This window comes from Natrix helvetica (assembly GCF_964273705.1).
Source record: "Natrix helvetica genome assembly, chromosome: 12".
NCBI classification, from domain to species: domain Eukaryota; kingdom Metazoa; phylum Chordata; class Lepidosauria; order Squamata; family Natricidae; genus Natrix; species Natrix helvetica.
In genome coordinates, this window is record NC_138556.1 from 6,895,813 (window position 1) to 6,920,590 (window position 24,778).

A 24,778-nucleotide genomic window follows, 5' to 3' on the forward strand; every position below is an offset into this window, starting at 1 on the left:
GAACAGAGCAAGATGGAAGATTTATTATCTCTCTTTCTCTCCAGGTAACAAGATTTGATATGGGCCTTTAATATTCAATCTACAGTTCTATGCTCAGCTCTTTTTGATTCCTCTGGGTGTAAGACGAAAGATATAGAAACAGAAGTCCTGCCAACGAAAGGATGAAGAGTAGAACGTGAACAAATTTGATGACTGGCTTACTTAGATACAATCTAGAGAACAAAATGCTGGATCTTAAAAACCAGGCTAAAGGTTAGCCATGCAAGGCAGACAATCTGATCCATCTTTCCATGCATCTTTTAAAATTTGGTTTGGTTAAAAGGTAAAGTCTCCCCTCGCACTTATGTGCTAGTCATTCCCGACTCTAGGGGGTGGTGCTCAGCTCCATTACAAAGCCAAAGAGCCAGTGCTGTCCAAAGATGTCTCCATGGCCATGTGGCCAGCATGGTTAAACGCCGAAGGCGCATGGAATGCTGTTACCTTCCCACCAAAGGTGGTCCCTATTTTTCTACTTGCATTTTTACATGCTTTCGAACTGCTAGATTGGCAGAAGCTAATAACGGGAGCTCACTCCATTACGTGGCGCTAGGGATTCGAACCGCCAAACTGCCGACCTTTCTGATCGACAAGCCTTAGCCACTGAGCCACCGTGTCCCTTTGGTTTGGTTACAGTGAGGGGAATGGCAAATGTTCCCTTCTCCTTGACGGTCTGCACAGATGTACAAAGTCAACGAAGAGCCTTGCTCCCTCTCTGAAAAGCAATTACGTGGAATAGGAAAGCGATGTTCCATCAGTAAATTGGATGATCAAAGAGAGGTGAACTTGAATCTGTTTCATGTCATTGCAAGATGCTCTCCCTGTCAATTATCCTGCGCTCTCAAATAATTTAATGCAGTGTTTCTCAACATTAATAACTTTCAGATGTCCGGACTTCAATTGTCGGTGTTGGCCACGAGTGTGATGGCCATTTCTGGTCTACTAAGAGTTGAAGTCCACCGTACGGAAGTTGCCAAGGTTGAAAAAACACAGGTTTAATAAGATCATCCTAGATCCATGATGGCGAACCTGTGGCATGCGTACCACAAATGGCACGAATCACCCTCTCTGCGGGCATGCTAGCCGTCACCCCAGCTCAGCTCCACCACACATGCGTATGCGCCTCCCGCCAGCCAGCGGATTTTTCGGTCACTGCCACGCATGCACGGAGGGCGGGATGCATGTGGGAGATGAGTGTGCATGCGTACTCCCCTTGCGGCCCATTTTTGGTCCCAGGAGGCTGCAGGGAAGCCTACTAGGGCCAAAATGGGGTGTGAGGGGGGGGGCCACATGGGCAGATGTGGGAGAAGCACGGGGGTTCATGGGCATGCACAGGGGATGGGGCATGTGTGGGGTGTCATGTGTGCATTGCGTTATGGGTGCGGGGGCATGTGTGCGCTTTCAGCAGGCGACGACAAAAAGGTTAGCCCTCCCTGTCCTAGATCAAATCATCAGCCAAGTTCAGCCTTTGGGGGAAAACAAGTAGGATAACGTTTCGCTTCTCATCCCAGAAGCTTCTTCAGCTCTGAAGAAGCTGAAGAAGCTTCTTGGATGAGAAGCGAAATGTCTTCAAAGAAAAACCAGAAAGTCCAGTTGCTTCTTGAAAAAGCACCCTTGGGAGAGTCGCGGTCTGGTTTCCGGCTATTTGCTTGGCTGGCTGTTGAGACGCGGTCCAATATCTTGTGCGCTGATGAGTTATGATTCCGTTGTGGCGCAGTGGTGGATGCCTGTTTGTTGGGTTTAAACGCTACCTTAAATGCTAGCTGGGCAAGGGATGCTCACTATCCATTCTCAGCATCTGCAATACAGGCCAGTCCACGACTTACAACAATTCATTTAGCAACCGTCCGAAGTTACAACGGCACTGGAAAAAAAATGACCATTTTGCACACGAAAATGGGTTGGACTAGAAGACCTCCAAGGTCCCTTCCAGCACTAAGAGTCTTTCATTCTATGATTCAACTGACACAATAAACCACTTCCCCCTCCACTACCCCCTAAAGCAAATGACACGGGAAGGTAACAATTCACCAAACCTAAAGCATGTTAAATGAAAATGCAGGCTTTTAACTAAAACCTGAATAATTGGAGTGTTTGAGTTTTCATTGTCGTTGCTGTTTTTGTTTTGTAAATGGGATTAGGAAGTGGGGTGAGTTTCTATTCTTTCTACATTGTACCAGAAATTAAGTGTGCAAGTTATTTCTCAAACTTCAGAAATGGGATAAAAATCACACAATGAAACATGCAGGTAAAATGATATCTCTTAAATTTTTTTCTAGGTCTCAAATTTATTACTCTTGCTTACCAAGGAAAAGAGCAGGCTGGGACTTGCACCAAATATTTATTTTTCCTTTCAAGACATCTTGAATTCTCCTTTGGCCAAAGAACCAGTGAAATTCTTTGTAAGTTCTTCTAAGCCCCTGTAGCTAATTTTCTATTGTGCAATGCAAATATTTGCAAAAGCACCTTTATACGTGATGAATCATCTCAGCCCATGACAGCTCCAGAACTAGATTGAAGAGGAAATTCATTGTCTTAAACTTGAAAGAAAAGAACTAGATAATGACCTCCATTTATTCCCCAGAATAGGAAATCCCTCTATATTTCAGGAGTGTTTCAATTTATTTTTAATATGTGAGGAAGTATTAAAAATGATGCTGCGGGTGAGGATGGGGAAATGAGATTTAAAGCGGTTTGGACTGGGAAATTCCAGTAATGTTGGCTATCGGAACACAGTGTATCCATTTCATTTAATTGCATTATATTGCATCTTTCTCTTAATCCTTTCCTCATTTGGACCACAGCTCAAACAAGATCAAAAATATGAAACAAATCAGATTAATAAATCAGCTTCAGTGTATCTTCCAGTAAGAAACCTCATGTGTATCAGGGTTCCTTCTGGTAGATGGGCAGTCACAGAAAGGAGGAAAGAAAGAAAGAAAGAAAGAAAGAAAGAAAGAAAGAAAGAAAGAAAGAAAGGAGGGAGGGAGGGAGGGAGGGAGGGAGGGAGGGAGGGAGGGAGGGAGGGAGGGAGGGAGGGAGGAAAAGGGGGTGGGAGGATAGAAAAGGGAGGGAGGAAGGGATTTTCCGCCTATTTAAAATGAGAATTATTTCAAAGTATCAATGTCTCAAGGGAAAGGAAGGAAGGAAGGAAGGAAGGAAGGAAGGAAGGAAGGAAGGAAGGAAGGAAGGAAGGAAGGACACAGGGGAAGACAATTCTTTAAAACATAAATACCCAACCCAAATCCACGACAAGGACTTCAAATTTGAAACTTGACAGCCTGATATCAAAAAGAGAGGAGAAAGCATTGGTACATTTGCATCGGTTTGCAAGCTACATACAACCTGTGCTCTTAATTATTCAATCACTGATATGAATATAAAGCATACAAAGTGATATGGTAAAATAAGTATGTCTAGTTTCAATAGTTGCATCAGGGAAAATGAGGGGAAAACATGGCTGGATGAATGATTGCCTGTCACACCTGTTGCCCAAACTGTAGGTAATCAATGCCAAAATCCTTACTATTCCCCCCTCTGGCCCTTTAAAACCACTTGGCTTGGGCAAGCCTTCAAAGAGAGACGTTCCATTGAATGTTCTCTACAAACTGAAAGTCTTATTATCGTAACTCACGTTGCTGAGAGAGCTTCTTATCAGTTTGTTGAGAAATAGGTGGATTTTTTAAAGAAAAAGTACAAGTAGAGTCGGCCATCAGAGATGACCTTTCAGAACCCCAAAACTGCTTAGATCTTGGAAAGGAAGGATGTCCAGCCAGGGAATTATAGACACAGAGAGAAATTTGCAAAGAAGACTTTGTCATGATCTAAGAATGTTTGAAATGCTTCCCCTAGGACAGGGGTCGGCAACCCCGCGGCTCTGGAGCCGCATGTGACTGTTTCGTCCCTCTGCTGCAGCTCCCTGTGTCCGGTTGGCTCCACAATTGATAGGGCTTTTGCTTAGGACAGGGGTGTCCAAACTTGGCAACTTTAAGACTTGTCGACTTCAACTCCCAGAATTCCCCAGCCAGCAGAACAAGTCTTAAAGTTGCCAAGTTTGGACACCCCTGGCTTAGGACAAGTAGAGTCCTAAGAGCTGGCCGGGGAATTCTGGGAGTTGAAGTCCACAAGTCTTAAAGTTGCCAAGTTTGGACACCCCTGGCTTAGGACAAGTAGAGGAAAAAGGACGCCGTGCTAGGAAGAGACTCTATGGTGGGGGGAACCGAACCTCCGGTAGGCAGAGGAAAGAGGACGCTGCGCTAGGAGGAGACTCTATGGTGACGGAACTGGACTTCCAGGTCGGCTCCAGAATTGAACGGGGGGGGGGGAGGGGAGCTTCTGGTTAGGACCTTTGTGACTCTTTGAGAGTTTAAGGTTGCTGACCCCTGACCTAGGGGCATTCCTCCTTGCTCTGAACTTAAAACAAATGTTTAAGTCAAGGACAGCTTCAGATAACAGATGCTGGTACTCTCACATCTGTATCAAGAGACAGTACCCAACAGAAAAGTCCCATCCGTGTCCCAAAACCAAACCGACTTTGATAAAATAAGGCCACACAACAAAGCGATTTCACAACCTCAGATTATTATCATTACTTCTCAGATTTAGATCCCCACCCGGTTTGAATTTTCTCTGTCGACCTCCAAAGGTCAGCAATTCATTCTTCAATGCATTTTTTTTTAAGAAAGAACAAGTTTCATCTACAGCTAAATTGAACCCATTGATGAATCTGCAGGGGGGGGGGATTTCTTCTCCTTTCTTCAACTGTCAGGATCATCTCACATGACTTAACTCTGAATCCCATTGGCCACAAAACTCCAGTCAAAAATGTTGCTTTTTTTCATAGAAAACATGCGATTTCCTCTTTTCTTTTCTTTTTTTTTTAACCTGAGATTTCATGTTCCCACCCCACTGGAGTTATCCACTTTGAACCTTTGCACCCAGTTTCTATTACTCTGCAGCCATGAGGAAGTAACTCTGCCTATTTCCACACATCCTGTGCGTTCTCCCTTAACGGTTCCCAAATATATCAAATTGCACAGCAAGCCATAAAACCTGGCTGGTTTTTTCCCCCCTTTGCTTCCTGATATTTTCAAGGTGCAGAGATGTCCCTTCAACCACTTTCTCCTCTCCAAACCACTTACAAGAAATCAAAATGCTGCATTTCACCCCAGAACTGGCCACTGATTCTTCAAGTGAGCATTATCAAGACTGGGAAAGAAGAAATAAGTTAGAAATTGAAAACTTAAAAAAAAGTTCTACCTGTCTTTCAAATTGCATTCTGGGTTGAGCGGCAAGTTCAGTAATATACCAGCTAAGCCAGGGGTCGGCAGCTTTATTTTATTTATTTTTATTTTATTTGATTTCTAGACCGCCCCCTCTCCCCGAAGGGACTCGGGGCGGCTCTGGAGCCACATGTGGCTCTTTCATCCCTCTGCTGCAGCTCCCTGTCGCCGGTCAGCTACACAATTGATAGGGCTTTTGGTTCGGACAGGTAGATGAAAAAGAATGTCCAGCTAGGAGGAGACTCTATGGTGGGGGAACTGGACTTCCGGACAGCTCCAGAATTGAATTGGGGGGGCTTCCGTTTAGGACCTTTGTGACTCTTTGAATGTTTAAAGTCCCGACCCCTGAGCTAGTCTTTAAGTAAAACAAGTAAAATTGGACAGTGTTTCTGGACTGCAACACATTCTTAGTAATAACTTCATTTATTTTTTATCGTTTATTAAGAGTTATATCTCGTTTTTTCTTCAGAAGCTCACATTGTCTGCAACTGGTATCCCACTTTTATTTGTATCCTATTCTATTGTACTTGGGAGGTGAGTGTAAGTACTTGGGTGTCAGGTGCAAAGGGTCAGAACCATGTATGTCAAGTTGCAATTCAAACTGGATTTATCGCTCAAGTCTGTAGTCAACTAAAAGTCAGCACTGAATTGGACTTAAGACTGTTTGTGACAACATAATGACTCCAAACTGCTAACACACTTAACTCCGCTCCTAACTCTGCCTGCTCTTCTCCTACAGACGTGGACATCAGGGAAAACATGGATCAGGATCCCCCAAATCAAAGTCAACGTATTACACCAAGGCAGGGGTCGGAAACCTTAAACACACAAAGAGCCCAAAGGTCCTAACCGGAAGCCCCCCGTTCAATTCTGGAGCTGACCCAAAAGTCCAGTTTCCCCCACTATAGATTCTCCTTCTAGCACGGCATCCTTTTTCCTTTACCTGTCCTAACCGAAAGCCCTATCAATCGTGGAGCCAACCTGCAACAGAGGGATGAAAGAGCCACATGCAGCTCCAGAACTGTTGGCTGCTGACCCCTGCACTAAGGAAACCTGGGGCACAGCCATCACAACTCCTCCAAACAACGTCTTATACTCCAAAAAATACGGTACTAATTTACAATTTGTTTTCCAATGGAAGTTTGTCTACTTTTGTTTCCGTTAGAGAGCAAATTTCAGTTTGGGCCAGGTCTTTGGAAAGAGATTGCAGGAGTTGTGAGAGAAGTTACGTCTACTTCTCTTTTACCGAAAGAAAAAGAAACAACCCTGCCAAGTTTCTCATGAAAAATGGACCTTTGGGACTGGCTGTACTCTACCTGCGACAACTGTTTTGTTGTGCTGCATTGTGTGCAATTTCTGCTTCTTGTTTGTCAGCCAAGTCTCTGCAGAACAATTGGGAGGGAAAATGAAACATCTACGTAAAATGCAAACATTCCTGCTCACATAGATTTTCTTGTTCAAAGATAGGATTGCTATTTGAGATAGTTTTGCTACAGAATAAAAATGCACTAGGAAAGGCCCTTTTAAAGGCTTACAAATACCAGCATTAAAATAAACTGCTTGGTGAGGTCCGTGAGCCAGAAAACATGACACACAAGGAAACAGTACCATGGAGGGCAGAGGGTGGGGGGTGGCGATGAGGAGAACATTAATAAGAGTAGAATTGGCATCTAGCGCGATTGTTGTTGTTGTTAGTTGCAAAGTCGTGTCCGACCCATCGCAACCCCATGGGCAACGTTCCTCCAGGCCTTCCTGTCCTCTACCATCCTCTGGAGTCCATTTAAGCTCACACCTTCTGCTTTGGTGACTCCATCCAGCCACCTCATTCTCTGTCGTCCCCTTCTTTTGCCCTCCATCTTTCCCAGCATTAGGCTCTTCTCCAGGGAGTCCTTTCTTCTCATTAGGTGGCCAAAGTATCTTAAAATGTCATGGTGCAGATCAGAATGTTAATTTCACTGGCTGGGTTATGTTTTGTTTTATATTTCTGATACTGACCTCAGCTTAACTAGGATATTGGCAAAGAGCATGCTCAGTCAAGATTTGCCCACAGTCTACCTTCAAAATAAAAATCAGAGCCAGGTATTCCCGCCCTACAATGGGTTTTAGACCCATGTTGCAAGAAAGGCACCTGGAGGGCAGCTTTTTCTGCAGGAAAAAAAAAATGAGTCATCCAGAATTTGTCAATTTGAGCTATAGAAGGATAGCTTTAAATCAACAGAAGAAGGCAGGAGATATTTGAATGTCCTGATAGAAATAACATATTTTTCGGAGTATAAGACGCACCTTTTTTCCCTCAAAAAGGAGGCTGAAAATCTGGGTGCGTCTTATACACTGAATACAGCATTTGTTGCCTCCTGAAGCCCCGCCCCTTCACCAAACTGGCTGTGCATAGCCTTATGGAGGCTTTTAGAGAGCTCCTGGGGGCTGGGGAGGGAAGAAATGAGCAAAAAACGGCCCCCACCGGCCCCCAGGAGCACTTTATAAGCCTCCATAAGGCTATGCACGCAATTTTCTTTTTTAAAAAAACAGACCCGTTTTTGCGAAATACAGGGCGTTTTTGGGAGGTTTGCAGAGTGCAAAAACTTTTTCCCCCTTTCGGAAAGCTCTTTAGTTAGAGTGGTTGATGAGAGTTACATTGATCAAGTGCTGTGCAGGCAGAAACAAAGTCTTAGGTGCTGCAGATTGTCAGTGATTTCCTTCTCCAGCACATGGATAAATACACCTGGAAACATCTACCTACCTACCTATTCTCTCTCTCCCTACCTACCTACTGTATTTCTCTCTCCCCCCTTTTATCTACCTACGTACCTACCTACCTACTCTCTCTCTCTCTCTCCCCCTACCTATCTACTCTCTATTTCTCTCTCTCTATCCCTCTACCTACCAACCTACCTATTCTCTCTCTCTCCCTCCCTCCCTCTCTCCCTCCCTATCTATTGTATTTCTATCTATCTATCTCTATTTCTCTCTCTCTCTCTCTCCCTACCTACCTACAATATTTCTCTCTCTATTTCTCTCTCTATCCCTTTATTTACCTACCTAACTATTCTCTCTCTCTCTCCCCCTACCTACCTACTGTATTTCTCTCTCTCTCTCTCCCTCTATCTACCTACCTACTTTTTTTTTTAAATTTGCCTCTTCAAAACTTGGTGCGTCTTATACTCCGGTGCGTCTTATACTCCGAAAAATACGGTACTAATTTAGAAACCTCCAACTTCATAGCACAAACTTTAGCCCACAGTTTGGTGATTGACTATTCAGACGTTACATGTTATGAATGGATAAAAATTAAGGAACCTGCTCTTTGTGACATTTTTTTTTTAATCTTTAAATCAGATTTGGACCTTTGAAAGAGTATAGGTAGACAGCAGTTGAGTCCAAAATTTCTGTTTTTAATTGACACATTTGTTAAGCGAGTTCCGCCCCATTTTACAACCTGTCTCACCACAGTTGTTAAGTGAACCACTGCAGTGGATAGGTTAGTAGCCCAGTTGTTAAGTGAATCTGCTTCCCAATTGACTTTGCTTATTAGAAGGTCGCAAATGGAGATCAAATGACTTTGGGACACTGCAACCGACGTGTTCTGACCTAGGCTTCCCCAGCAGCACGAAGCCAAGTCCCTGTCCCAATAAATAATTTACGGTGAATTCCTCTCCTGCCAAGTCTTTCCTCTCCCACAGATAGTTCACAATTACCAACCTTTATCAGGCTTGGAGAGTGGACAGGCCGATATCTTTCAGATGCCGCAATACTTGGCAAGAATGCAGGAATGAACTAATTGTCTCCTGCAAGCTCCACTCCCCTTTTGCTCCTCTTTATTCCCTCTGGGAGGGGCCATTCACTGTCCACCTGTGGCCCTACTCCCAAGTTGACCCATGTTCTTTAGCTTCGTCTGGCAACTCTGTGCATGCGCACACTGGGAACAGGCTCCAGCTGTTCATCTGCCTCACTCATGTCTGACTCTGAAGGCATCTGATAACTGGCATACAGCTCTGGGCCCCTCTCTGCCTCCGCTGCAGAGCCCTCGTCAGAGCCTTCCCCAGACTCCAGGACTGGCCCACATTCCTCCCCAATCTCCTCACTGTCTGAATCAGCTACCAGTCCTACTGGCCGCTGGCGGGACACAACACTACATAAATATGAACCAATTGCCAAGCGTCTGAATTTTGATCATGTGACTGTGGGGATGCTGCAAAGGTCATAACTGTGGGAAATAGTCATAAGTTCACTTTTTTTAGTGCCGTATGAAGAATCACTAAAGGAACTGTTGCAGGTCAAGGACTGCCTGTATACTATTCTCCACATGCAAGATTATAGTCGAAGGTTCAGCATATGATCCCAAAACTTCAGAAAGGTGTCAAAAGGAATTTGGGAAAGGGGTAAGGAAACAGGTGTGAGCAGACAACCTTCCCTGGAAACATTTCCTACAGAGAGTAATTGTAATAATGGGAGGAGAGAAAGTGATTCAACTCTGCCCTAGATTCTCAGCAGCTACATTCTTTGGCACTTCTGCTTTCATGATTTGAGGAGTGAACCTCTCCTTCTCTCCTTTGCATCCACCAAACAGCTTGGAGACCAATGGAGAATAAGTCTCTTTCCTGCTATCTTAGGTGGCATGGACTGCAGAAAACAAAAAGGATTAACTGAGAATCAGGAGCAAAAAACAAGCAGCTCTGAATGAGACCAAATATCAGTTTAAGAATCCAGAAGATAATAACTATAGTCCTTCTTATCCACCAAAGAACTTTTAATTAGATTACAGATTAACAGAGTTGGAAAGAATCCTGTAGGTCATCTACTACAAACCCCTGCCCAAGCAGGAGACCCTACTCCATTTCAGTGCAGTCTCTTCTTGAAAGCTTCCAGTGATGAAGCTCCCACAACTTCTGAAGGCAACTCCTGTTCTATAGGTTGATTGTTCTCACTGTCAGAAAATTTCTTATTTCTAGGTTGAATCTCTCCTTGTTCAGTTTCCATTCATTATTCCTTATCTGGCCTTCAGGTGCCTTGGAAAATAGCTTAACCCCCCTCCTCTCTGTGGCAGCCCCTCAAATATTGGAAGACTGCTATCATGTCTCCCCTGGTCCTTCTCTTCACTAGACTAGCCATGCCCAGTTCCTGCAACCATTCTTCTTCATATGTTTTAGTCTCCAGTGCCCTAATCATCTTGGTTGCTCTTCTCTGCACTTTTTCTAGAGTCTCAGCATCTTTTTTATAGCGTGGTGACCAAAACTGGACGCAGTATTCTAATATTCATCAAAAGAGCATTTTCCATCCCACTGCAGGAGAGAGAGGGTGGTTTAAACTATTGCATTAAACTATGGTTGGGTTCATAAAAACCCCGTTACAGTCTTGGGCAATAAAAAGTGACCTCTTCTCTTGATTGTGCTTTGTCCTGGTTTTCCAAATTGTGTTGCATTTGCAAATACAACGCCTTCACTTAGAGCTTACCAACCATTAAGAGCTGGATTCTGAGAACACATTAACCTCAAACCATACTTTAAAAAAAAAAAACACATACACACATTATGGCTCAAAGAAATGTGTGAACCCAGCCCAGGTTTTGCATAACCAAGTTGGTTAGAAGAAGCTTTAAGAGACTCCTCTGTGTCAACTCACATAATGCACAAGATCAAACATGTTTTCCTCTTCTAGTGTAAATAATCCTACCCTGCAAGAGCAGACAATGTTTGCCAATATTTGTGAGTCAGAAACTTGTCTGCAAGCAGACTTGCCTGATCCGGGTTGCAAGTAATGTGCCTTGAACAACAAATAGTTTTCACAACAGTTGACCCGTATTATGGAACTAGATGGAATTGTTTATAATTTGAACTGCCCATAACTGAAAAGGAGAGGTTCACACCTCAAATCATAAAAGCAGAAGTGCCAAAGTAATTACCTAACATCATACAATTGAAGGAAGAAACTGTGCCTTACAGCATTTGCAAATTTCCTTTTCTCCCTTTGTGAGATTTCTATCTCGTCTTATGAAGGAATTTGGTATGTTACTACAGGTGATACGACAGCATTCTTCCAATATCTCAGGGGCTGCCACAAAAAAGGAGGAGTCAACCTATTCTCCAAAGCACCAGAAAGGAGAACCAGAAGCAATTGGTAGAAACTGATCAGTGAGAGAACTTTGGCCATCTAATGAGGAGAAAGAATTCCTTGTCTGGCCTTCAGGTACTTTGGAGAATAGCTGGACCCCCTCCTCTCTGTGGCAGCCAATTGAAAGAGGCCATATGCCTGTTTGATGCAAGAATCCAAATTAAAGCTCCCCCCAAAAGTGGGGATTTAACTCCTCTCAAAATACAGAAGACCCCAGTTCATTCAGAAATAGGTTCCAATGGGAGACAGCAGTGATCAAAGAAGCTTTTCCTAACATTCAGTCAAAATCTGCATTTGGGCAATTTCAGATTATTATTAGATCTGGCACGCCTCATCTTCTCTTCTGTGGAAGCATTTTAGTTTCCTTTCTCAAAGCTCAGCATTTCTATTTCCTCCGGTCTCTGTATGTTTTCCAATGGTTGTTTCCCTGTGGTCTAAGGGATAACAGAATAATATAATAACAGACTTGGGAAACACCTTGGAGATCTTCTAGTCCAACCCCCACCCTACCCCGCTCAAGCAGGAGACCGTATACCAGGGATCCCCAACCTTTTGGATCTCAGGGACCACTAAATTCATAATTTTAAATCCCATAGACCACTAATATGATCTGCCTAATGACTGGCTGTGTGGGCGTGGCTAGGTGGGCATGTGACTTGGTGGGCATGTCCAACTTGATGTCACTCACATCGAGTGGCGCCTTGCTGGTCTCTACTTGCCCCTCCCCTCCCAGCCAGTTGTTGGAGCTAAGCAGCCACCACGAGAAAGAGCTGGCAAAACAGCTGGCTCAGTTCAAATTGGATCTGACCGAGAAGGAGCCTCAGCAGAAGTACCTCACTGAGGACTACGAGCATAGGCTGTCCAAGCAGAGGGAAGACCTCTGTGATGCATTCACACAATTTCACAGTCACCATGAGATAAATCATAAAACAAAGTTCAGGAATATTCCTTTATCCCCTTGTTACTCTATGATTGTTTGAAGAGAAATGCATCAGTACCACCAGGCTCTAACTGTGAGGAGGAAGGGCAAGCAGTAAAAATAAAAGTGAAACCTTCTAAGCAGCTTATAAGTGCAATATTAAAGAGCACCTGTCATTTCAGTTCCATCATGCCAGGGCCTGTTAGCAAGCATCCACTCAGCTGCTGCCCGTCATGTCCCTTACCAAGTTGTGTCACTGCTTCATCACCAGCACTCCCATGTGCAAGTGAATGGGACTATCTGTAAGTCAGGGGTGTCCAAACTTGGCAACTTTAAGACTTGTGGAATTCAACTCCCAGAATTCCCCACCGCTGCTGTAAGTCAACAGCAGGTCAACAGCAAGGCAGAGGAGGAGCCTCTGCAGGAGAGAGATGACATTTGCTCTTTAAAAATTATGACTTAAATCAAGTTGATTTAAATCAAGCCTTTTTACTAGTGATTTAAATCGACTTGATTTAAATCAAATCCACCCTGAGGTTTATGGACGTCAACTCCCAGAATTCCCCAGCCAGCCATTCTGAGAATAGACAGCCACAAGTTTTAACGTTGCTAAGACTGGATGTCTCTGATCCAGCGCATCAGATCTATAAAGATCGGTCCACGTTAGAAAGTGTCCCCCACATACTGCATGACAGTATGGTACACTGGTCTAACACCTGCGGAGAGGAAGGCACTACAGAGAGTGATCAATTCAGCACAAGAAACCATTGGTTGCCCTCTGACACCACTGGATGACATCGCCAGGTCTCGCTGCTTTAGCAGAGTAAAGGAAGATACTCAGAGATGATTCACACCCTGGTCAGTGTCTCTTCGCACTTCTACCATCGGGCAGAAGACATCGAAGTATAGCCAGCCGGACAAATAGGTTTAAAAACAGCTTCTACCCATGGACTGTCAAGACTCCTAAACACAATCACAATCACTCCATGTACATATGGAAACCTATGACTATTTTTTCTCTTTCCCCAATGACTTGTATAAGGATTATCTTCTATACTATTCATGTTGTCTTGTATTTTCTACTATGGATTGCACCAGTAAAGGTTAAACCAATTTCGTTATATGCATGATGTACAATGACAATAAAGGCATTATTATTATATATATTATTCACTAAACATGAAACTCAGCCACCTGAACATTCAAAAATGCATCACAAATATCATTGACTGGTGCTAATGGTTGATACGGTTTGCTGCCAGAGTCCTAGGTATCAACCAAGGACCTTCTTAAAATATATGATGTTCCTAGTAGTACAGTTTTTTGTAGTTCCACCAGTGTTATTGCAGGAAGCGTTATTATTATTATTATTGCGTGGTTAATCTTTGGTGAGATCATCATCATCATCATCATCATCATCATCATTCTTCATCATCATCATCATCATCATCATCATCATCATCATCATCATCATTATCAGTTAATCTTTGATACGATTCACAGCCTTTGGGGCTGGTTGGTAGCTCAACAGCGCGAGTCCTAACCAAGGACCTGGGAGCTGTTAAGGTATCGTCGGAGGATATAAGTTGTTCCAAGTAGGGTGGTTTTTGTAGAGTCAGAATGTTCAAGTCAGGTAAATTTAGAATTTCCAAATAGCGAATAGGTAGCCCTTTAGGTATTGCTCCAAGGGCTCCAATTACAATTGGGACAACACATGATTTCTTCTTCCACAGTCGCTCAACCTCAATTTGCAAGTCCTGGTATTTTGTGATTTTTTCTTGCTGTTTATCTTCAATTCGCGCATCACCAGGTATTGCAATGTCAGTGACCAAACTTTTTCTTTTCAACTATTGTTACATCAGGTATTATTATTATTATATTCATTAAACATGAAACTCAGCCAACTGAACATTCAAAAATGCATTACAAATACCAGTAACTGGTGTTAATGGTTGATACGGGTTGCTGCCAGTGTCCTAGGTATTATTACTACTACTACTGTTGTTGTTGTTGTTGTTGTTGTTATATACTTTATTCATTAAACATGAAACTCAGCCAACTGAACATTTAAAGATGTGTCGCAAATACCACTGACTGGTGCTAATGGTTGATACGGGTTGCTGCCAGCGTCCTAGGAATCAACCAAGTACCTTCTTAAAATATAAGATGTTCCAAGTAGCACAGTTTTTTGCAGTTCTGCTGGTGTTATTGCAGGAAGCTGCAATTTGTGGATGTATCTTGTAAAATTCTTGGACATGATGCCAAGTGCCCCGATGACAATGGGTATCACTGTTACATGCTTCATCCATAGCCGTGTAGTTTCGATGGCCAGGTTGCGATATTTCATGATTTTTTTCTAGTTCTTTTTCTTCGACTCTGGCATCTCCTGGTACCGCGATGTCAAGAAATTGCATGTTTCGGTTTTCAACAACTGTGATATCTGGCCTGTTGTGCTCCAAATGACAATCTGTCTGTATTCAAAAGTCCCACAAGATCTTCGCCTTCTCATTTTCGATAACTTTTTCCACTTTATTGGCAGATTCATATAACAAGCCCGACGATGTTTAGCTGAACTTCAAATTTCTGACGTTCTACAGCAATGCAACTCTTCTCCCCCAGGGTGCAGGGACAATAATGCAGTGGGGGTTTTTTTCCTCAAATTTGGCAGCTTTAAAGCATGTCGGCTGGGGAATTCTGGGAGTTGAAGTTCACACATCTTAAAAGTTGCCAAGGTTGAGAAACACGAGCCCAGGAGCTACGAATGGCGTAACCTTCCACCACAGCCGGTTCTCGAGAAAACTAATTTCCTTACAAAACACTTCATCACTTGATAATAAACACTTATTACCCAACAGGCTGATCTGAAGGAAGTTCATGCAAACAGTTTCAGTACAGTATCTGATCAACCAAAGATGCTAAGAAGGTGGGCAGCGGAGGAAGAGGGGCCGAGAAAGATGTCTCCCCAAGTTGGAAACTCCTCTGACGAATTCAGATATGGCTTGCCTTTGCACCTCTGCGTTATCTACAAGGGTGAAAATTGCCACGCCTGCACTTGCAGCCTGGGTTTAATCTTAACCATGGTGAAATCTCTTAACCATGGTTGATTAATTTGTGATTCAGTGCATCGTGCAAACCCAGGAAAGATGAACGATCTTCATGCAGAGAAGAGCAACAAAGATGATTAGGGGACTGGAGGCTAAAACATACGATGAATGGTTACAGGTATGTCTAGTTCAGGGCTCTGTCATCCCTCTGCTGCATCTCCCTGTCACCAGTCAGCACCACAACTGATAGGGCTTTTGATTAGGACAGATAGACGCCACGCTAGGAAAAAACTCTATGGTGGGGGAACCGGACTTCCGGACTCCCGGTCAGCTCCAGAATTGAATTGGGGTGGGGCTTCCAGTTAGGACCTTTTTGGCTCTTTGTGTGTTTAAGGTTGCCGATCCCTGATCTAGTCTAATGAAAAGAAGGACTAGGGTAGACTTGATAGCAGTGTTCTAATATCTCAGGGGCTGCCGCAAAGAAGAGGGAGTCAACCTGTTCTCCAAAGCCCCTGAGGGCAGGACAAGAAGCAATGGGTGGAAACTAATCAAGGAGAGAAGCAACCTGGAATTAAGGAGAAATTTCCCGACAGCGAGAACAATCAACCAGTGGAATTGCTTGTTGAAGAATGGAAGAGGCTTCTTGGATGAAAAAGAAAAGATCTTCAAGGAGAAACAAAGTCCAGTTGCCTTTTGAAAAAGCACCTTTGGGGACTTGCCTTCAGAAGTTATGGATACTTCTTAGAATTAATACACCCATAGAGGCGCAGGCCTTTATGGAAAAAAATAAAGCACTCCTAGATAAACCAGACGATCCCACAACAGACACACAGGACACGGGAGGGGCCGGAGCTCTGCTGGCGGGGGGAGAAGGGGCAATACCGAGAAAACTCAGATCACAAAAATGAGTAAGAAAATCTGCTTGATATAAATTGATTGAAATTATTAACTGAATTTATATGCTGTCTATATATTGTTATTTAGTATTGAACTTTCTGTAAATGTATACTATGAGTATGGAGGGAGGGGACACCTGCCACACACTGCAACTGCCAAAATTTGTAACCTTTCCATTACCCCTTTCCTTTTTTATTTTTTAAAAAAACCCAATAAAACTTTGTTTAAAAAAAGAAGAAGTAGTTGTGGATACTTCATTACTGGAGATTTTCAAGAAGAGACTGAACAGCCACTTGTCCAGAATGGTATATAGCCGTGATGGCGAACCTATGGAACATTTTTGCTCCCAGGTGTGTGTGGGGTCTCATGCATGGGGGGGGGGAAGCACTGGGGAGAGGTCACGTACATATGTGCAGGGGGGTCAGGGGGGGGGCATATGCATGTATTGTTGTTGCGTGCTTTTGGCATGCGGCAACAAAAAAGTTAGCCTTCACTGGTATATAGAGTTTCCTGCTTGAGATTGGACAAGGAGATCTCCAAGGTCCCTGTTATTCTGTTAACATCAAGGGCCCTACACTTCAACAGCTATATTCTCTTCTATCGGTACCAGACAAGATGTCAATTCAGTAGCCAGGTGAAGCCCGTGGTATCATCCAGGTAATACAAACTCCGGAATGGCACAGCGTCAAGAATTTCTTGGTGGTTTCAGAGCCACCTTGTTTCTCAAGAAATGTTTTTATTGCACTAGCAATATTATATTGTACACACAAGCCCTTGCTCTGTTTGGGAGAGGCATCAGCATTCCAACCAAAGCTGAAGGATCAACAGGAGCAGACAGACGGAAGTACATCAGGTATGGCTCTTCATTGGGCAAAGGCCTAATCTCACAAAGAACTGTGATGGTTGAAGCCAAGCTGTCTGTGGTCACCAGGAACAATAGGGTGGCATTGTTCAAATTCCTGACCCCTCCCCACCCCACCCCCAGACATTTCACACCCAGACTCAAATGTTCCCTTTTTTTTAAAGACCCTTTCAGCATTTATTCTTCCAAAAATATTGAACTCTGACTCATAAAGGTAAAGGTTCCCCTTGCACATATGTGCTAGTTGTTCCCGACTCTAGTGGGCGGTGCTCATCTCCGTTTCTAAGCCGACGAGCCAGCGCTGTCCGAAGACATCTCCGTGGTCATGTGGCCAGCATGACTCAACGCCGAAGGCACATGGAACGCCGTTCCCTTCCCACCAAAGGTGGTACCTATTTTTCTACTTGCATTTTTACATGCTTTTGAACTGCTAGGTGGGCAGAAGCTGGGACAAGTCACGGGAGCTCACTCCGTTACGGGGCGCTAGGAATTCAAACCCCCGAACTGACAACCTTTCTGATCGACAAGCTCAGCATCTTAGTCACTGAGCCACCTCATCCCTCCTCTGACTCATAGTACCTTCTAAATTTACAATAGCCTCTCTTATGGCATTGTTTTCCAGAAGTGGACAACTTGTCCTATGGTGCCCACCAACACAGTCCTTGGGTATGATGTCCTGCGGGGGAGAGCATGTAATCTCTCCAGGAATTGCAGGGCTCTGAAAACATTCTAGATATTCAGAAAGGGTTTCAACCCACAGGAAGGTTGCGTTCTTTTGGGGGAGGTGTCGCTATCTGCATCCTTGATCTTCCTATTTTCACGGTCTTGCTTACAGCCAAATGTTTATTAGAATGGTTAATATAATCATCACACTGCCAACAAGAGTTTGCTGCATTAAAACGCCAACTTCCAAAGGACAACATTTAGCTGTGAGTTGCTGGACCATCAGAAAGGCTGGATGAAGAAAAATGGGTTCCTTTGAAGCGTAGTGCTGGAGAAAATTGCTAAAAACACCTTGGATCCCTAAGAGATCGCCAGCAGTAAATGAAATAAATCCATACTGCTGCTGAAAGCACTGATAACTGAGCTGAAGCTTAAATATTCTGTACAAATGATGTGAAGGAAAGGAAATCCTGACGCAGGAAAAAAAATCAAAGGCAGTCAAAGATCAGGCCAGCAGAAGACTAGATAGCAATAGTGCTTACACTTATATATCGCTTTACAGGGCTTTACAGCCCTCTCTAAGCGGTTTACAGAGTCAGTGTATTGCCCCCAACAATCTGGGACCTCATTTTAACCACCTTGGCAGGACAGAAAACTGAGTCAACCTTGAGTCTGGTGAGATTCGAACTGCCCAATTGCAGGCATCCGGCAGGCAGCAGAAGTAGCCTGCAGTACTGCACTCTAACCACTGCGCCACCAGGGGCTCCTGGCTTGATACCACCACTGATGACACAAACAGGAGCTTCAAAGGACTCAGAGAAGAAATTCCCAGGAGACAATCTTGACAAAACGGATGGAAACTAATCAAGGAGAAAAGCAACCTAGAACTAAGAAGAAGTTTCCTAACGGTGAGAGCAATTAACCGATGGAATAACTTGCCTTCTGAGGTTTATATAGCATTATACCAAACGTTTAAGTAATACCAAGTATACTTAATACTTAAGTATACCAAGCATTATACCAAACGTTTAAGTAAAAAGGGAGTAGGGACATACAAGTTACACCTACAGCATCATAACAAGCAGAAGAAGCTTGTCTTTGAAATGGAAAAGTCAGATCACCACTGGCTTAAAGAGACGCAACTGGCATGTAAGTTTTGTTCAAATGGGATTAATCTGGGGTAGGACGCAAAACTAGTTGACAAGTTAGGTAGATGGCAAGTTAGGTAGCTGGTTGACAAGTTAGCTGGTTTTATTTATTTAATTTTAGATTCAATTTGGGCATAATTCCAGTTCTGCGAAATTTGCAAATTATGTAAGATAAAAGGCCATTCAAAACCAAACAAAGTGAAATCTGAGTTGAATATACAAACAGAAGACAAAAAATAACAAACACACCCAAGCCCCAAGACTCGGGAGAACATCCTGATCTTTAAGACTTTTTAAAAGGTGGGGATCTCCCTCCCTAATTTCCTCCCCCCCACAAAAATAGAGAACATCTTAGGGACTGGAGGCTAAAACATACAAAGGACAGTTGCAGAAAATGGGTATATCTAGTTATGTCTAATGTCATGACAAAACAGCCTTCCAGTACGTGAGGGGCTGCTACAAGGAATGTAACAGAATAACAGAGTTGGGAGGGACCTTGTAGGTCATCTAGTCAACCAAGCAGGAGACCCTAACCCATTTCTGACAGATGGCAATCTAGTCTCTTCTTGAAATCTTCCATTGATGGAGCTCCCACAACTTCCGAAGGCAACTTCTGTTCCATTGATTGATTGTTCTCACTATCAGAAAAATCCCTCCTTATTTCTAGGTTGAATCTCTCCTTGGTCAGTTTCCATCCATTATCCCTTGTCTTTCCTTCAGATGATTTGGGAAACAGGTTTGTGGCAGCCCCTCAAATATCGGAAGACCGCTATCCTGTCTCCCCTGGTCCTTCTCTTCACTAGACTAGCTGTGCCCAGTTCCTGTAACCGTTCATCGTATGTTTTAGCCTCCAGTCCCCTAATCCTCATCAGGAATAGCTAATAGTCATCAGGAGGAGGGGGGGTTCAATCTTTCTCCAAAGCACCTGAAGGCAGAAGAAGCTGCAATGGATGGAAACTAATCAAGGAGAGAACCAACTAAAAAATAAAAAGGGATTTCCTGACAGCAAGCAATTAACCAGTGGAACAGCTTGCCTCCAGATGCTGGGATTACATCATCACTGGAGATTTTTAAGAAGAGAATAGAAAGCTGTTTGTCCGGAATGGTATGATGTTTCCTTCCTGAGCAAGGGGTTGGACTAGAAGACCTCCAAGGTTCCCTCCAACTCTGTTAGTTGATTATTTGGAAAGGTCCTAACCACGATTAGAACACGTAACATACAGAAAATGCTCAGGTCAATTTCTACCAAAGGAATACATGTTTCATTGTCATCTGTGGCCTCAGGCCTGAACATGATTTAGCAGTGCAAGATAACTGTAACAATGCAGTCGAACGCGTCCCTTTCCTCCTTCAGCCTCGAGGCCTTTTCAGTTATCACCAATTACAGAAACAAACCACACTTTTCGTTCCCATTGGCATACGAGCCAGCCCATGACACCGTACTGCCTCTTACGCAAGCATCAAAATAGCAACTGCAAGGGTTGGGGGCTTGCCAAATTTTAACCAATCCCAAGCCTGTTGGGCTTGCTTTTTTATTTTATTTTTTTGCAATAATTTCAGGAAGAGAAAGACAGAAGTTTTGGGTTAGCGCAGGTTTAATTCCTGCAAATCATACAATTTGTATTATTCCTTCTGGCCTTTTATAATCTCCACTTCTGCAGCCTGCAAAGTAACATACAAATAGTGTGTCTGTCTCTCTCTCTCTCTCTCTCTTGCACACACACACACACACACACACACACCTGAAATGGAGCTTCCAAAGCCACAAATTAACAGTGGCTTTTCTCCAAAGGTGCATCATAAATCCATCAACCTTGGCAGTCAGATGTTCGGGTGGGCAGGGTGGGGGGAACCTGGATGGCTACAGGACAGGACAGGTCAATCCGACATGCTGCTGTTGGATGCAGTGACCTTAACAGGGAAGGTACTGATTAAACCATCCCCAGGTAGTCCCTGACTTATGGCAATTCATTTAATGACCATTCAAAGTTACAACAGCAGTGAAAAAAAGTGACTTATGGCTGTTTTTTTATGCTTACGACCATTGTAGCATCTCCAAATCAAAATTTCGGATGCTTGGCGATTGGTTCGTATTTATGACCCTTGCAGTGTCCCGGAGTCACGTGATTTCCCTTTTGCGACCTTCCGAAAGCGAAGTCCACGGGAAGCCCAGAGTCAGTTCACAACCTTGTTAATAACTTAACCACTGCAGTGATTCACTTAACAGAGGTCGCAAGAAAATGGGGCAAAAGTCATTTAACGGTCTCACTTAGCAACAGAAGCATTGGGCCTTCAATTGTGGTCATACATCGAGGACTACCTAAGCAGGGAAAGGTTAAAGCTTGGGAACCACCCGCCCCATCAAACCAGTTACAGGGGAAAAGTCTGAAATTCTCTAATTCTCAGCCTATTTGGAAAGGCAACATCCGTGTAAAATCCGGGACCTACCCTTAGTGAATTTGTCCAGCTGGACAGCGACGCCTCGCCAACTTTGCAAAACGTAAGATTGACAAACTAAGCAGGATCACGACTGCTTAGGGCTTGGAAGGGAGGCCACTAGGAAAGTCCAGAGTGGGCTACACTGAGAAGTGAAGACGCCAGAAGGCGAGCCCCAGCTGAAGGCTTCTGCAAAACAGAATTCCACGGATGAGTGCACGAAGCTGCCAGGAGCCCAACGCCAGTCAAGGAGAGATTTTTAACCTTACCTTGCGAGGTCTCCCCAAGATCGCCTCCCTGTCCTGCAAACTCAACCCACCTGTACCCCGCTCCCTCTCCACAATCCAACCTACCTCAGTTCCAACTGCCAAGAAAAGCCTGGCAAAGCGTTATTGTCTTTTCAAGCTGCAGAGGTTGGACTGGTTTGGCAGAAATCCGTAAGCACAATAAAAGCAACAAACGCTCTTGGGCCAGAGTTGGACAAATAAAGAGAGCGCCTTCCATGGGTTGGAGCTAACCAGGGTGTCAGTCGATGCCTGCCCCCCTGCCTCCCCCCCCCCCGACCCCCAAGCGGGAGGGGGAAAGTGGCAGAGCATTTTTTAGAAACCTGCTCAGACCCATGGAATTGAGTGGGATCCTCCTTCCCCTGATATGCAAAATTTTCAGTTCATCCACCGGATGAATTGGGTGGGTGGGGGGATCAGAAGTGAAACTTAACTGGCAGCTGCAAGCTTGGAGCCCCTCATCCCATCCTGGCTGGGGATGAAGTCCGACATGTCTTAAGGAGCACCAGATTGGGGAAGGCTAGATGACCTCGTGGGTTGAGTTTCCTTCCCATGCGTCTTTGGGGTTTCCCTTTTGGGGAGGGGGAGGCATCCTTTAGGGTCTTGCTTTGAGGTTCAACCTCTGCAGCGAGACCACCAGATCAAGCCCAGCTTCCTCAAAAAGGAGAATAGGGGGCTTCTCAGCTCCCCCAACCCACATAATCTCTGAAAATCAGACCTTGCAGGCAGGCCCGACCTAGATAGAGCTGCTGGGGGTGGGGTCTCCATCATCCAACCTCAAACACACACACCCCTCTTACTTTTCCCATCTGGTTTTGCCAAACTCTGCATCAATTAACCAGTGGAGCAGCTTGCCACTAGAAGTTGTGGATGCTCCAACACTGGATGTTTTAAAGAAGAGATTGGACTGCCATTTGTCAGAAATGGTGTCTAGGGTCTCCTGCTTGGGAAGGGGGGTTGGACTAGATGGCCTCCAAGGTCCCTTCCAATTCTGCTAATCTGTTAATTGTCCCTCCCCCCTCCCTATAACCTGTTTCTCCTATCCACGACCTGGCTTGGACCACACACACATCTAAACGGTTAACTAGGAGCCTCCAAGAGGGCAAAAGTCCCCTTCTCTTTAGCCAAACTCATCCATGGGACGAAAGCAGGTGTGCAATTCAGCTTAGGTTAGAAAGGGGTGGTGGGAACCCAGCCAGAAGGTCTTCCGGGGTCTAGCTTCTCGGGGCCAGGTCTGGATGCCCCCTCCTCTCTTTGCCCATCTCCCAAGGCGTCCCTTCCTTCCTTGCCCCCATAACCCACCCTCCTGAGGGATCCCTAAAGCCACACCCCTTCCTCCCTTCCCCATCCAAAGCCCCCTATATGCGTCTCCATCCTTACCTGCCAGAGCCCAGCCACAAAAGTCAGCTGGGTCCCTGGGAGCCCCCCAGAAACTCTTCCGGGCAAAGGGGGCTTCTTGAGCACAGGCTCCTCGAGGCCAGGTGTATATGCCCCCTCCTCTCTTGGCCACATCTTACCCCTCCTTTCCCTTATCCCAGAACCCCCTCTCACATCTCCAGCCTTATCGGCCACTGGCTACAACAAATCAGGGGAATCCATCAGAGAATTTTCAGGGCAAAGTGGGCTTCTTGGAGCCAGGACTAGATGCCCCCTCCCCTCTTTGCCCACCTAAAGTCTTCCCCCTCCTTCCCTCTACCCCAAGACCCCCACTCACATCTCCAGCCCACCTGCCAGAGTCCAGCCCCTGACTATCCACCAGAGACTCTTCTGGGCAAACGGGGCTTTTCCAAATGCCCTCAGCTTCCTTTGCCCCCCCCTCCCTAGGGATCCCTAAAGCCTTCTCCCTCCCCCATCCCAGGCCCCCAAACACGTGTCTCCATCCTCACCTGCCAGAGAACCCAGCCACTGGCTACAATGGGTCATGGGAATCCACCAAAGACTCTTCAGGGCAAAGGGCCAGGTCTAGATCCCCTCATCCCTCTTTGTCCACCTGAAGTCTTCCTCCCCTTCCCTCTATCCCAGGACCACCACTCGCGTCTCGAGCCTCAACAGCCGCGAGCGACAGCTGGCTACAACGGGTCTTGTGAACCCACCAGAGACTCTTCCAGGCAAAGGGGACTTCTGGGAGCTGGCTCCATATGCCTTCGCCCCCATTTCTCCCCCTCCTGAGAGATCCCTAAAGCCTAACCCCCTTCTCCCTTCCCCATCCAAAGCCCCCCTACACGTGTCTCCAGCCTCAGCTGCCGGAACCCAGCCACTGGCTACCACGGGTCGTGGGAATCCACCACAGACTCTTCCAGGCAAAGGGGGCTTCTCGGAGCCAGGTCTGCATGCCCTCTCCCCTTTTCCCCCACCTCTTCCCCCTCTTTCTCCTTATCCCAGGACCCCCATTCACGTCTCCAGCCTCACCTGCCGGAGCCCAGCCACTGGCTACCACGGGTCGTGAGAACCCACCCGAGACTTTTCCGGGCTTCTCGGAGCCGGGTTTATATACGCCCTGCCGAGGGGGTCCCTAAAAGCCTCTCCCCCTCCTCCTCCCTTCCCCATCTCAGCCCCCTCCCCAACTCCCACGCGCCTCTCCAGCCTTACCTGCACACGAGCGAGCTTCGCCCCCGCGCTGCTCTTCTCCTCCTCCTCCTCCTCCTCCTCAAGTGCCGTTTCCTCCCTTCTCGCCGCTTCTTCCCCACCGCCTCCGGCGGGGCGGGGCGGACACGAGTGGGGAGGAGCCGAAGCCGCCTCGGGGACGCCCGCGGAGCCGCGGGAGGATTTCCCACGCCTCGCGCTCGCGGCTACAGCTCGCGGTTCCCGCCGGGCGGAGAAGCCCCGCCCCCTTGGGCTAGGCCCCGCCCCTTGAAGAATTGATGGGGAGGGGAATTGTGGGGGGAGCCTCGTCCCACTTCAACCCCCCCCACACACACACACACCAATCTGAGCAAAGGAGGGGGGTGGAGGGTGCCTATGTTCGCCTTGGACTGAGTCTGTCAAAAGAACCCCGGGTTTTTTTTTTGTGGCACAACAGCCTTGCAGGGTGGTCCAATGCTTTTTTTATCCACTCTGGCCATCTCTGGAAGGGTCTGGGACGGTGGGAATTGCTTCAGA

General features: G+C 45.5%; 1 protein-coding gene across 1 annotated transcript in view; it reads right to left on the reverse strand.

Annotated features, from left to right (window-relative positions):
• The window catches only part of MCTP2 (multiple C2 and transmembrane domain containing 2), a 155,896-nt gene extending 131,557 nt beyond the window's left edge, over positions 1 to 24,339 (reverse strand). The window contains 1 exon segment of the mRNA XM_081964588.1: positions 24,269 to 24,339. The gene's annotated coding sequence lies outside the window, so the exon portion shown is untranslated.
• Positions 24,340 to 24,778: the final 439 nt, after the last annotated feature.